The 13,945-nt window shown below is 45.7% G+C and overlaps 1 protein-coding gene and 1 pseudogene across 1 annotated transcript in view; one reads left to right on the top strand and one right to left on the bottom strand.

Annotated features, from left to right (window-relative positions):
* Positions 1 to 13,945, bottom strand: part of LOC134929602 (sodium-dependent neutral amino acid transporter B(0)AT3-like) — a 484,872-nt gene that overhangs the window by 174,380 nt on the left and 296,547 nt on the right. The gene's annotated exons all lie outside the window — the stretch shown is intronic.
* On the top strand, positions 1,233 to 1,352 carry LOC134929903 (5S ribosomal RNA; annotated as a pseudogene).

A 13,945-nucleotide genomic window follows, 5' to 3' on the forward strand; every position in this document is an offset into this window, starting at 1 on the left:
TCTCCTTTTCCAGCTCAGCAGTGCACTATAGTAGTGCACTGCTGCAATGATTAATGGCAGCGGGGGAAGGCTGGGGAGTCATCTTGTTCCCTGTGCCCCTTCTTCAACCAGCTCTGCTGAGGCAGGCACTACACGTGACCAGAAGAAACTGAAAGTAAATTACAGCTCCCGCAGCAAGGGCTGCTGGGAGCTGTAGTTTATTTTCAGTTTAATCACAGCAATGCGGCCGCGGCAGCTAGTAGAGTCTGGAGCTTGTGCTCCGTCGGCTCTAAGAAACCGCAGCGCATAGGGAGGGGGTGTTAGGGGGATTAAACTGATCCTCTCTGCGCCCCCTCCTATTCTGCGCCCAGGTCACATGCCCCACTCACACCCCCCCTAGTTACGGCCGTGCGCTGACTAACAGGGACTATTCCCACCCGTGGGTGTCCACGACACTCATAGAGTGGGAATAGAACCTGTGGCGAGCACAGCAAGCTCACAAGGGGCTTAATTGAGCTCCCCCTTGCTAGGCATCTAAAAGCTGGGATCCTGGCGTCGGTATGGTATCCAATAGGTATTGGGAGTAAATTGGTATATTCATAAGTGGCATCAAAGGCCCAATGGCAGATTATTGTACAAGGAATTCTTGAGCTGTGGTTTAGCTTTAATTTTGCAGCAGATTGCTATTTAATTATCCTTATGTACATTACTGTCTGCTACGGTTATTGAATAACACTTTCAGCTGTTTAACTGCTCTCTCACTCATTATAGCTTCTCTGACACATTGTAAGAATTTTCTTGCAAATGTATGTTCAGGCTTTAGAGGCTCATATATAGTGAGAATTTGGATCGGTGTGTGATATAAATTATTAGAGGCTACATGTACTGCATTACTGATGTTGAACACACAAACCAGTACACAACAATTGTGACAGCAACAGGATTGCTACAATTGTTGTCTCACTGTATATCACCACTTTATCCTGGCTATGCAAGTTGACGCCCTTGCATAGGATTTTTTGCATATGATAATTGTCCTTATCGTGATTTTGCTAAATTGCACAGTGGACATCTCTGCATATAATTATTGCACATGATAATTGTCCCACTACCATTATCTGGATTTTGCTATAATTTCACTCCTTTTTTCATAAGATAAATATAGATACTGAACACACGATTGATCCAGATCGCTTTGGATACATAATTTGGGCGATACAGGTATTGGGATTGACTGAACGGGCAGATTAAATAATTGCGGACATACCCCGCTGGAGATGCCCGATCTCATCTGATCTTGGAAGCCAAGCAGTGGAGGGCCGGGTCAGTACTCGGATGGGAGACCACCTTGGAACACCCTGGTACTGCAAAAAATTCTTCTGCCCGATCTAGAGTGATCCCCAATAATACCAATTGGCATTCGGTTCTGTATGACTTATGATTTAATTCTCTACGTCAAAATAATCCTGAATAGGATTGCTGTAGAACAAATGATGGTCATATATTACACAAAGGCGTTACTGTGATTATAGTAAATCCACTAGCTCAAAGATTTGGATTTCCGGTTTTTATTGTGGTATTGAAAACCACATGAATTATTCTTAACATAGTGTTATATTTTCGCGTAGCTATACTATTCACGTACAATTCACTCCTATAATCACCTTTTAATAAAGAATAAAGTTATGTTTTATCAGAATTAATTAATATACACCTATTCCTCTGAATTAGAGTGCTCCCACACAAGAGTCTACTTTCCAACTTTCTATTGTTGGTTTTTCTTAGTTGAAACCTCTTCCATATCCCTGGAGATCTTGCACATGCTTGTCTGCTATAAGAAGCCCAGAGGGTGTATGAGAAGATGAGAAGACTGGTATGGTTAAGACAGAATGGGGATACCACCTGGAATCCTGTGCCAGGTTTTCCATGAAAATTCTGCATATGAATTCAATCAGTAGTCCTGGGCATCCAAGTCAGAGCACCAAATGAACTGTTCAAGGCATTGGTTAGCATGTGCCTTCTGTACAATTAACTACCCTATACTCACACTATAGCCGCTGTTAGCAGCTATTAAACACCACCGCTGCTGAGCTCCCAGGACTTGCTCGGCGGTAGTGGCTCTTTCTGATTCAGCGTTGCTGGGAGCACAGTGTCACAGCAGGAAGAAAGAGCCTCCTGCTGCATGCCTGCCTGGCTTGCTGTTCTCCATCTGCCGGTGTCTGGAGCCAGGAGGGTGAGTGAGGGGGGGGGGGGGGATTCAGGCTAAGAGACACAGAATGAAGGATGGGGGGAAAACAGGCTGAGAGACACAGAATGAAGGAGTGAGGGAACGCAGGCTGAGAGACACAGAATGAAGTAGGGGGGAATTCAGCCTGAGACCTGAGAGACACAGAATGAAGGAGGGGGAGGGGGGGGAAATGCAGTCTAAGAGACACAGTGAAGAAATGGGGTCACAGGCTGAGATACACAAAGTGAAGGGGGGCACAGGCTGAGAAATACAGAATGGGGAAGGGGGAGGCACAGGCTGAGAGACACAGAATGAAGAAGGAGGGAAATGCAGGCTGAGAGACACAGAATGAAGGATGGTGTGGCCACAAGCTGAGAGACACAATGAAGGAGGGGGGCACAGGCTGAAAGACACAGAGTGAAGGAGGCGGGCCGCAGGCTGAGAGACACAGAGTGAAGGAGGAGAGGAACAGGTTGATAGACACAGAATTAAGGAGGAGGTGGCTGCAGGCTTAGAGACACAGAATGAAGGAGGGCGGGAGTGCAGGCCGAGAGATATGGAATAAAGGAGGGGGAGCCACAGGCTGAGAGACACAGTGAAGGAGGGGGGGCACAGGCTGAGAGACATAGAGTGAAGGAGGTGGGACACAGGCTGAAGGACACAGAATGAAGGAGGGGGAGTGCAGGCTGAGAGACATGGAATGAAGGAGAGGGGAGCCACAGACTGAGAGACACAGTGGAGAAGGGGGGGACGCAGGCTGAGAGACACATAATGAAGGAGGGGGGGACACCACAGGCTGAGAGACACAGAGTGAAGGAGAAGGAGCAAAGGATGAGAGACACAGAATTAAAGGGGGAAGGCTGAGAGACTCAGTGACGGGATAGTCAAACTGAGAGATGCTGAGTGAATGGAGGTGCAGGCTGAGAGACACAGAATTAAAGGGGGCAGGCTGAGAGATGCAGGGAGAAGATGATGTGGCTGAGAGATGCTGGGGGAGATGACGGTGTGGCTGAAAGTAGCAGGGGGGAGAAGACGGTGTGGTTGAGATATGCAGGGAGGAGATGATAGTGTGGCTGGGAGACATGGGAGGGAAGATAATGGTGTTGCTGAGTGATGCAAGGGTGATGATAATGGTGTAGCTGAGAGACGCAGGGAGTAGAAGGTGACACAGCTGGCATGAAACTGGTTGAACCTCTTTTATATGACAATTACTTTTGCTATATTCCTACACAAACAGGCATCTTCCGGACCATGTGATTTCCTGCATGAATAGTGAATATCGACTAAATATGTTGTCTGACCAGGGAGGATAAATTTCTTTAGAGGCTCCCCATTGTGGGAAACCACCATAAAGGTAAGGTGCATATGGAATGTAAATGAATGTTCTCAGAGTGACAAGAAATGGGGGCATGTCATATTGACAAGTCCCCATTTTTATTGGCCACACCACTTGAGGTACGTGTACCGCTAAGAATTTTTTTCTACTTGCACCATTGTGTAGGACCAAACTGTTATATTCCTAATGCCAAGTTGTCCTGCCAATTGTGAATTATCCACCTTGCAGAACTTCCGGCTGGCATTCAAGAGGAATGAACCTCTTTGCTGTTGGGTTCTTTGACAGTATAATGGCTTCTCCCTTCTTGATAGGTCATTCAAAAGGTAACTGCATTAGCTTTGATGTTGCTAATTTCATGCTGGATTGCTATTATTGTAAAACCTCATCTGGTAATCAATAGTGCCCACCACACATGCCAAAATTTATACCTCTTTACCCCCAGACTATATTTCAGTTTCTTGTGGTTGACGAGAATAGAGAAAGGGAATACGGTTCTTCTTCAGAATTGTCCTCCAGTCAATGAGGGCAATGATGATGCCCAGCAACACACAATTTTCATAAATTAACTTGACAGATTTGACTCTCATTATGTAGAATGTCCTGAGCTGAAGTATATCCGTGTCATCAGTCTGAGTGCATAGGTCCAACTGGGGTAAAGATACTGGATTATGCTTTCTATATGCAATACTCTTTTATGGGCTTATTAAAGGTGATAATTTGGATTCCCTGTGAGGAGTGCATGTATTGAATTTCATTTCCTCAATAGATGATATTGAAATTAGCTTTCTAAGTGTAATTTGTGTGTCTGTCTGTTAATACAATGTACTGTAGGTAACTGTCTGGCTCATAGGAGATGTATGTAGGGGTTGGCAATGGGATGCTGGCACCTGGGATACCAGCGCTTAGCATACCAACCGACCATGGGATCCTGGCAGCAGAATGCCGGCGGAGGGGCGAGCGCAACAGAGACCCTTGCGGGCTCGCTGAGCTTGCCACGTAGCGGGCTCAGTGGTTTGCTGCACTTGCCACAGGTTCTATTCACCCTCTATGGGTGTCGTGGACACCCAGGAGTGGGAATAGTCCCTGATAGTCGGCATGTCAACTGTCGGCATTGTGATTGCTTGATATTCTGGCATCGGAATGGTGACCGCCGGGATCCCGAACGGTGGTTACATGACCACATCCTGTCTGTATTATGTCTTACTAGACTAGATTTAAAGTGTCTTTAAAAAATAATTTGTTACTATACAGTAGGTCCCAGAAATATGTAGCTACAGTACATCTACATGGGTAATATCACTTTATATAAAATATATGTTATACCAATGTATACCTGCAGCATTGATTTTATTATTTTAATTTTAAAGCATTAAAATGATCTACAGATGTAACCACACTAATCTAGCTTGGCTACATTGCAGGGATCGCCTCGGCACCATAGGGCGCAGATGTAGCCACGATGAGCGTGGCTACATCTGTACAATGAAAATCCAGAAAATATTGCACATTCTACCATAGTAGTTTCTTCTTTTTGTCTAACAGAATTTTTTTAAGAGTACAGTAGTAGCAAATCATTGTTTGTTATACATTGCTGACAGTGGGGGTCATTCCGAGTTGTTCGCTCGCTAGCAGATTTTAGCAGCATTGCACACGCTAGGCCGCCGCCCTCTGGGAGTGTATCTTAGTATAGCAGAATTGCGAACTAAAGATTAGCAGAATTGCGAATAGAAATTTCTTAGCAGTTTCTGAGTAGCTCAAGACTTACTCCTGCGATCAGCTCAGCCCATTTCGTTCCTGGTTTGACGTCACAAACACGCCCTGCTGTCGGCCAGCCACTCCCCCATTTCTCAAGACACTCCCGCGTTTTATCCTGGCACGCCTGCGTTTTTCCGCACACTCCCAGAAAACGGTCAGTTTCCGCCCAGAAACACCCACTTCCTGTCAATCACACTCCGATCACTTCAGCGATGGAAATTCTTAGTTCGGACGTGAGTAAATCTACTAAGTTTTGTGCTAAAATACATAGCGCATGCGCACTGCGTACCATGCGCATTTTCGCCTTAATCGCTCCGTTGCGAAAATCGGCAACGAGCGAACAACTCGGAATAACCCCCAATGATTGGTGCTCTTTGGTTGTTTAGGCACATATAGTATTAAGCTTTTGTGTTGGTGTTTAATAGGGATGAGCGGGTTCGGATTCCCGGGAACCAAACCCACCCAAACATTGCGATTCGAGGCGGGATATGAATCTAGCTCAGGACTTCCCGCCTTACTCGGATCCCAAAGCGAGGCCGAATGTCATCTTCCCGCTAATGGATTCTCGCAGGTTTTGGATTCTATATAACACAGGTACTCAAACTTGGTCCTCGGGACCCCACATGGTTCATGTTTTGCAGGTCACCTGTAGATTTTGAAAATGTGACAGTTGGTGATACACACAGTGCACCTGCTGGGTTATATGAAAAACGTGAACCGTGTGGGGTCCTGAGGACCGCGTTTGAGAACCACTGCTATATAAGTCCCGTGCATCTGGGCCATCTACACTCTGGCTGTGTACTGGACAGACGTGTCCATCTCCAGTACTGTGTTGTCTGGCATGGCATTGGGCGGATGCGCTGTCTGCTGTATCTGAAAGGGGTGCTCTGTCTGCTGTATCTGAAAATGGGGTGCTCCCTCTGTCTGCTGTATCTGAAAGGGGTGCTCTAGCTGCTGTATCTGAAAAAGGGGTGCTCTCTCTGTCTCTGTATCCTGAAAAGGGTCCTCTTATCTGCTGTATCTGAAAATGGGGTGCTCTCTCTGTCTCTGTATCTGAAAGGGATGATCTGTCTGTCCATCCAGGGGCTCTGCCCCAGTGTAAAATTAAGATAATAAAAGCTAAAAACAAAAAGCCTAAAATTATAATTATACATTTTTTTTTGTTTGTGCTGTACCCCAGTGTACTATACTATTTTTATTTTATTTTCATAAGTACTGTGATGCTGCTAGTCAGACCACAGTATATTATTTCCTACTCATACATGTATTGTGCGACGCTGTCGGTGAAGGTCAACCGCAGTGTGTAATTATTATATAATTTCTGACTCATTTGTGCAACACTGTTACTGCCAGTGTGTGATATAAAAAATACTTCTACATATTTATGAGTCATTTGTGTCGCTGTCGGTGAAATAATAATAAATATTATTATTAATAACTGCAGTGTGTAATTATTATATATATTCCTGACTCATTTGTGCGACACTGTAACCGTCGGTGTGTGATATAAAAACTAATTCTACATATTTCTGACTCATTTGTGCGACATTGTCGGTGAGGGCCAACCGCAGTGTGTAATTATTATGTATATTTCTGACTCACTTGTGTGACACTATGTTAGGGTCTCCTGCCCTGTGCTGCCACGTCGTCATGGCAACCGGGAGACAAGTGCTAGTGGAGTAACCTGAGCGCAGCTGATACTCCGGTTCGGGTCTTTTGCTGTGCAGTGGTTATAGGCTCTGTGCACGGCAGGGGATCCGGTGCTGGTTTTTGTGCTCACAGTCTGTGAGGTCTGAGTGGGGCGTGGACAGCACCTGCTTTATAAGGCCTCTTTTCAGGGTAAGCAGATGCTGCTGAATCTCTGTTGGTTAGTCAGTTCATGAAAGTTAGCCAGTACTGTGTAGCTTTGTATTTGTTTGTTGCTTACTGCAAATAGGCCTGGGGATTTGGTATTACACTCTGCCAATCCAGACCTAGCAGTAAGACTGGAGTCAGTCGTTTAGCTTGCTGGGGTTCTGTTATTACTCTGTGAACTTAGCAAGTTTGCGGCTGTATTCTAACACTTGCCTGTCTAATCCTGTCTCACTGTGCTAGGTGTCAGGGGTCAGTTTAGTGGCAGTAAGCTTAAACCTGTGCACTGCAAGTGAGAATCAGGATTGTGGAGGCTCTCCTTGTGTCTATCATTCCATCTCTGACCAAGGAGTTTACTGCCACACCCGTTGGTAACCCTTTAGGGTTTTGCTGTTGCCCTTAGCAACAGCATTTCGGGTTCTCTACGTATTAAAACACAACATCTTGCTTTTTACATCTGAGCAGTTCTAATACAAGGGAGATACCCAGTTCCTTAGCCTCTGGGCTTCTCTGTTCACTGTGTGTGTATTTTGTTACCCTATCACCTTCTGTGTACGTTATGTCATATTCCCCAGTTTGTCTGTGAGTCCATTTGTTTTGCATAACAGTTCAAACACCAGTACATTCCTGCAGACACTGGAGTGCATAACAGTTCTGACACTAGTACTTTCCTGCAGGCACTGGTGTGCATAACATATTCAGCAGCCTAATACTCCTGTTGAAATTTTGTGGGAATATGGAGCATACCCCTCAAAATACGTTGCAACAGGTGGTCGATCAGGTGCAGGTCCTGACTCGGCAATTTAATGATTTGTCCATTAAAATGCACACCTCCCAGGCTGCTGGCGGAGCTCCCGCAGCAGCAGCACCTGCAGGGGTTAAGGAGCCGAAAGTAAATCTCCCGGATCGTTTTTCTGGAGATCGCTCGCAGTTCTTTTGTTTCAAGGAGAGCTGCAAGCTATACTTCCGGCTTAGGCCTCAGTCTTCTGGGTCGGAGATTCAGCGGGTGGGCATAGTGATTTCCTTGCTACAAGGAGACCCACAGGTCTGGGCATATGGGTTGCAGCCTGACTGTCCGTCGCTTAAAAGTGTTGATGCTTTTTTTACGGCACTGGGCATGTTGTATGATGACCCTGACAAGACGGCCTCAGCCGAGGCTCAGATTTCGATCCTTAAGCAAGGGCGAAGGCCAGTTGAGGTTTACTGTACGGAGTTTCGGAGGTTGGCCCATGATACCCAGTGGAATGACCCAGCCCTGAGACACCAGTACCGAAGAGGTCTTTCTAACCAGATAAAGGACCAACTGGTACAATATCCCTTGCCTGATAGCTTGGATCAGCTCATGCAGTTATCCATCCGGGTGGATAGACGGCTGAGAGAGCGTAGGCTTGAAAGGGAGACTGAGATTTCCTTCCTTCCCAAGGGAACCTCAGACTCTGAGGAATTTTCTGAGGAGCCTATGCAGATTGGGGCTACCCGCCTCTCCTCGCGTGAGAAGACGCGGAGGAGACAGCAGGGGTTGTGTTTGTACTGTGGGAATAAAGGTCATGTGGTAGTATCATGCCCAGAAAAGCCGGAAAACTTCAGGGCCTGAGGGTGATGGGAAATATCCTGTCAGGCCAGAAGTCAGAATTTCCCAAGAAGACTTTTATCATTCCGGTGACCTTGAAGATCCTCGGTCAAACTGTCAAGACTGAGGCCTTTGTGGACAGTGGGGCCGACGGGGTTTTTATGGACCGCCAATTCGCCCTAAAACACTCTGTTCCCTTAGTACCCTTGGCATCGGAAATTGAGATTTGTGGGTTAAACGGGGAACCATTATCCCAAGGTAAAATTACCTCTTGCACTAGCCAGATTTCTTTGTTTATTGGAGCCACACACTCTGAAAAATTGTCCTTTTATGTGACTGTCTGTACTTTTGCCCCATTGGTGTTGCGGTTACCCTGGTTAAGGGCCCACAATCCTCAATTTGACTGGGTCTCTGGGGAGATTCTTAGTTGGGGTACTGATTGTTTCAGGAGTTGCTTGAGCCTTCCAGTCAGGCTCTCGCAGCTAAGTTTGCCAGGATTGCCAGGGTGTTATGCAGATTTTGCGGACGTGTTCTCCAAAAAAGTTGCAGAGGTACTACCTCCCCATCGCCCCTATGACTGTGCCATTGATTTGTTGCCAAATGCTAAGCTTCCCAAGAGCAGGTTGTACTCCCTGTCACGTCCTGAGACTCAGGCTATGGCAGAGTACATTCAGGAGAACTTGGCTAAGGGATTTATCAGACCTTCACAGTCTCCAGTTGGGTCGGGGTTCTTCTTCGTGGGTAAAAAGGACGGTTCGTTGCGACCCTGCATCGACTTCAGGGAATTGAACCGTATCACGATTAAAAACTCATACCCACTGCCTCTCATTTCGGTCTTGTTTGACCAGCTTCGTACTGCCACCATTTTTTCTAAGATTGACCTACGCGGTGCGTACAATCTAATCCGAATAAGAGAGGGGGATGAATGGAAGACTGCCTTTAATACCCACTCAGGGCATTATGAATATTTGGTGATGCCTTTTGGGCTCTGTAATGCCCCGGCAGTCTTCCAGGATTTCATGAATGATGTGCTCAGGGAATATTTGGATAGATTCTTAGTTGTATACTTAGATGACATCCTAATCTTCTCCCATTCCCTGGAGGAACATCGGAAGCATGTACGCTTAGTCCTCCAGAAACTCAGAGACCACCGGCTTGGGGCGAAGCTGGAGAAGTGCGAATTTGAAGTTCAGCAAATCGCATTTCTAGGATATATTATCTCCCCAGAAGGTTTCCAAATGGAGGGTTCCAAGGTACAGGCAGTCCTGGATTGGGTGCAGCCCACTAGTTTGAAGGCGCTTCAGCGTTTCCTGGGCTTTGCGAATTTTTATAGACGATTTATCGCTGGATTTTCGTCTATAGTGGCGCCCTTGGTGGCACTCACTAAGAAAGGGGCGGATGTTGCTCACTGGTCTTGTGAGGCTAAAGCGGCTTTTGCCCGTCTCAAAAGGGCATTTGTTTCGGCCAAGGTGCTGCGACACCCAGATCCAGAGCGTCCTTTTGTGGTGGAGGTGGATGCCTCTGAGATGGGTATTGGGGCAGTGCTTTCTCAGATGGGAGTGTCTGATAATCGCCTTCATCCCTGTGCTTACTTTTCCCGTAAATTTTCGCCTGCCGAGATGAATTATGACGTGGGTAACCGGGAATTGTTGGCTATTAAGGATGCACTCGAGGAGTGGAGACACTGGCTTGAGGGGGCTAAGTTTGTGGTCTCAATTCTCACTGACCATAAGAATCTGGCATATTTAGAGTCAGCGAAGCGTCTCAATGCCAGGCAGGCACGATGGGCTTTGTTTTTTGCTCGCTTTAATTTTTTGATAACATATCGCCCTGGGTCAAAAAACATCAAGGCTGATGCGCTCTCGCGGAGTTTTGCTCCAATCCAGGAGACCACCGAGGAGCCGTTGCCCATTGTTTCCCCATCATGTATTAAAGTGGGCATTACCCAGGACCTCTTATCATTAGTCCTTAGAGCACAGGAGCAGGCTCCTCCAGACCTTCCGGTAGGTCTTTTGTTTGTGCCTCCTAGGTTAAGACAGCGAGTGTTCCTGGAATTCCATGCCAAGAAGTCGGCAGGTCACCCGGGTATTGCCAGAACTCGGGAGTTGCTATCTAGGGCGGTGTGGTGGCCCTCGGTGGCTAAGGATGTGGATCAGTGGGTTCGGGCATGTGACATCTGTGCCCGAAATAAGACTCCTAGAGGGGTTCCTGTTGGCCCATTACATCCACTCTCTATCCCATCTAAGCCATGGACCCACATTTCAATGGATTTTGTGGTGGACTTGCCCAAATCCTCGGGGATGACAGCCATCTGGGTTGTCGTTGACAGGTTTTCGAAGATGGCGCACTTCGTTCCACTGGTTGGGCTGCCATCAGCCAGACGCCTGTCTGAATTATTTATGCTGCATGTTGTGCGTCTCCACGGGTTGCCACTTGATGTGGTCTCTGACCGCGGATCCCAGTTTGTGGCCAAATTCTGGAGGGCATTTTGTTCCGATCTCCAGATTTCTGTCAGCTTGTCGTCAGGCTACCATCCGCAGTCTAATGGGCAGACTGAAAGGGTGAACCAGTCCTTGGAGCAGTTCCTCAGGTGTTATGTCTCCAAGTGTCAGACTGACTGGGTTGCTCATCTGTCCATGGCGGAGTTTGCCTATAACAACGCGGCTCACTCTGCTACAGGGATCTCTCCCTTCCTTTGTGTGTATGGGCATCATCCTAAGGCCAATTCTTTTGACCCCCTGGACTCCACGCCTGGTGGTTCCTCTGTGGTTTCGGTCCTTAGAGGTATTTGGCGGAAAGTGAAGAAAGCCCTTGTGTCTGTGTCATTAGTGACCAAAAGGGTTTTTGATAAGCGGAAAAGACCCTGCAGCTTCAAATTAGGAGACTTCGTCTGGTTGTCTACCAAGAATTTGAAGTTGAGACAGCCATCTCATAAGTTAGGGCCCCGGTTCATCGGCCCTTATAAGATCACCAGGGTTATCAATCCGGTGGCATTTCAGTTAGATCTGCCCCGTTCTTTGGGTATCAATAAAACATTTCATTGTTCCCTTTTAAAATGGGCGATTAGTAATCCTTCTTCCAGTGGAAGACCTTCCCCTCTTCTGATACATGGCCAGAGGGAGTTTGTTGTTGAAAGGATTCTTGACTCCAAGGTGGTTCGGGGTCGGCTGTCATTTTTGGTGCACTGGAAGGGGTATGGCCCGGAGGAGCGGTCGTGGGTGCGCAGTTGTGATCTTCATGCCCCCAGACTGATACGCTCTTTCTTCTCGCAGTTCCCCGATAAACCCGGTGGTAGGGGTTCTTTGACCCCTCGTCAGAGGGGGGGTACTGTTAGGGTCTCCTGCCCTGTGCTGCCACGTCGTCATGGCAACCGGGAGACAAGTGCTAGTGGTGTAACCTGAGCGCAGCTGATACTCCGGTTCGGGTATTTTGCTGTGCAGTGGTTATAGGCTCTGTGCACGGCAGGGGATCCGGTGCTGGTTTTTGTGCTCACAGTCTGTGAGGTCTGAGTGGGGCGTGGACAGCACCTGCTTTATAAGGCCTCTTTTCAGGGTAAGCAGATGCTGCTGAATCTCTGTTGGTTAGTCAGTTCATGAAAGTTAGCCAGTACTGTGTAGCTTTGTATTTGTTTGTTGCTTACTGCAAATAGGCCTGGGGATTTGGTATTACACTCTGCCAATCCAGACCTTGCAGTAAGACTGGAGTCAGTCGTTTAGCTTGCTGGGGTTCTGTTATTACTCTGTGAACTTAGCAAGTTTGCGGCTGTATTCTAACACTTGCCTGTCTAATCCTGTCTCACTGTGCTAGGTGTCAGGGGTCAGTTTAGTGGCAGTAAGCTTAAACCTGTGCACTGCAAGTGAGAATCAGGATTGTGGAGGCTCTCCTTGTGTCTATCATTCCATCTCTGACCAAGGAGTTTACTGCCACACCCGTTGGTAACCCTTTAGGGTTTTGCTGTTGCCCTTAGCAACAGCATTTCGGGTTCTCTACGTATTAAAACACAACATCTTGCTTTTTACATCTGAGCAGTTCTAATACAAGGGAGATACCCAGTTCCTTAGCCTCTGGGCTTCTCTGTTCACTGTGTGTGTATTTTGTTACCCTATCACCTTCTGTGTACGTTATGTCATATTCCCCAGTTTGTCTGTGAGTCCATTTGTTTTGCATAACCGTTCAAACACCAGTACATTCCTGCAGACACTGGAGTGCATAACAGTTCTGACACTAGTACTTTCCTGCAGGCACTGGTGTGCATAACATACTATAATCGGAGTGTGTAATAAAAAAAATTATATATTTATTTTGATTTAAATTAATGTTTTGTGCTGTGTCATCCCAGTATACATCCAGGGACTGCAGCTGCTCCATCCATCTAGGGGTGTTTTGTCAGTCCACCCAAAATAAAAGACATCTTTTTTTAATATTTTGTGCTGTATCCTCCCACCATACAGCCAGGGGAAGGTCCATTTCAGGGTGCTGTGTTCATAGCTCATAATCTTATGTTATAACTTATTGTCCTATTTTTAGAATTTTTCTTATCACCAGATTGTGATTTATTCAAATTAATATTATAAATAATAATAATAATAATATTATTATTATTATTATTATTATTATTATTATAATTAACTAAATTGAAATTAAATTAATATAACTAATCTCTCCACACTTGTATATCAAACCTTCTGCAAATCAAATATATCTTTGAGGAACAGAAGAACTTGATCAAAAATAAATTAAAATCATGATCACAGCATCTAAAATATTGTCTTTTTTTAATTTGTCTTTGCCTTAATCACCTTTTTTTCTCCATACTTGTATATCGAACTTTCTGTATATCAAAGATATCTTTGAGGAACAGAAGAACTTAATTAAAAATAAATTAAAATCATGATAACAGCATCTAAACTATTGTCTTCTTTGATTCTTCTTCACCTTAATCATCTTTTTTCTCCACACTTGTATATCAAACCTTCTGCATAGCAAACATATATTTAAGTAAAAGAAGAACTTGATCCCAATATTAAAATAATTTTAACAGATGATTACAGCATTTAAAAATATATTAACTGCTACATGTTTGTTGCCCACTTAGCTTAGTCAATCAGCTACCTCAGTTAAACCTTTTTGCGTAAACTGGATAAAAACAGTATTGTGACATATGAAATGTTCAGAATAGACTGGAAATTAGTGTAAATGAATGTTATCAAAGTTAATAATACTGTAG

Source organism: Pseudophryne corroboree, chromosome 5 (assembly GCF_028390025.1).
Source record: "Pseudophryne corroboree isolate aPseCor3 chromosome 5, aPseCor3.hap2, whole genome shotgun sequence".
NCBI classification, from domain to species: Eukaryota; Metazoa; Chordata; class Amphibia; order Anura; family Myobatrachidae; genus Pseudophryne; species Pseudophryne corroboree.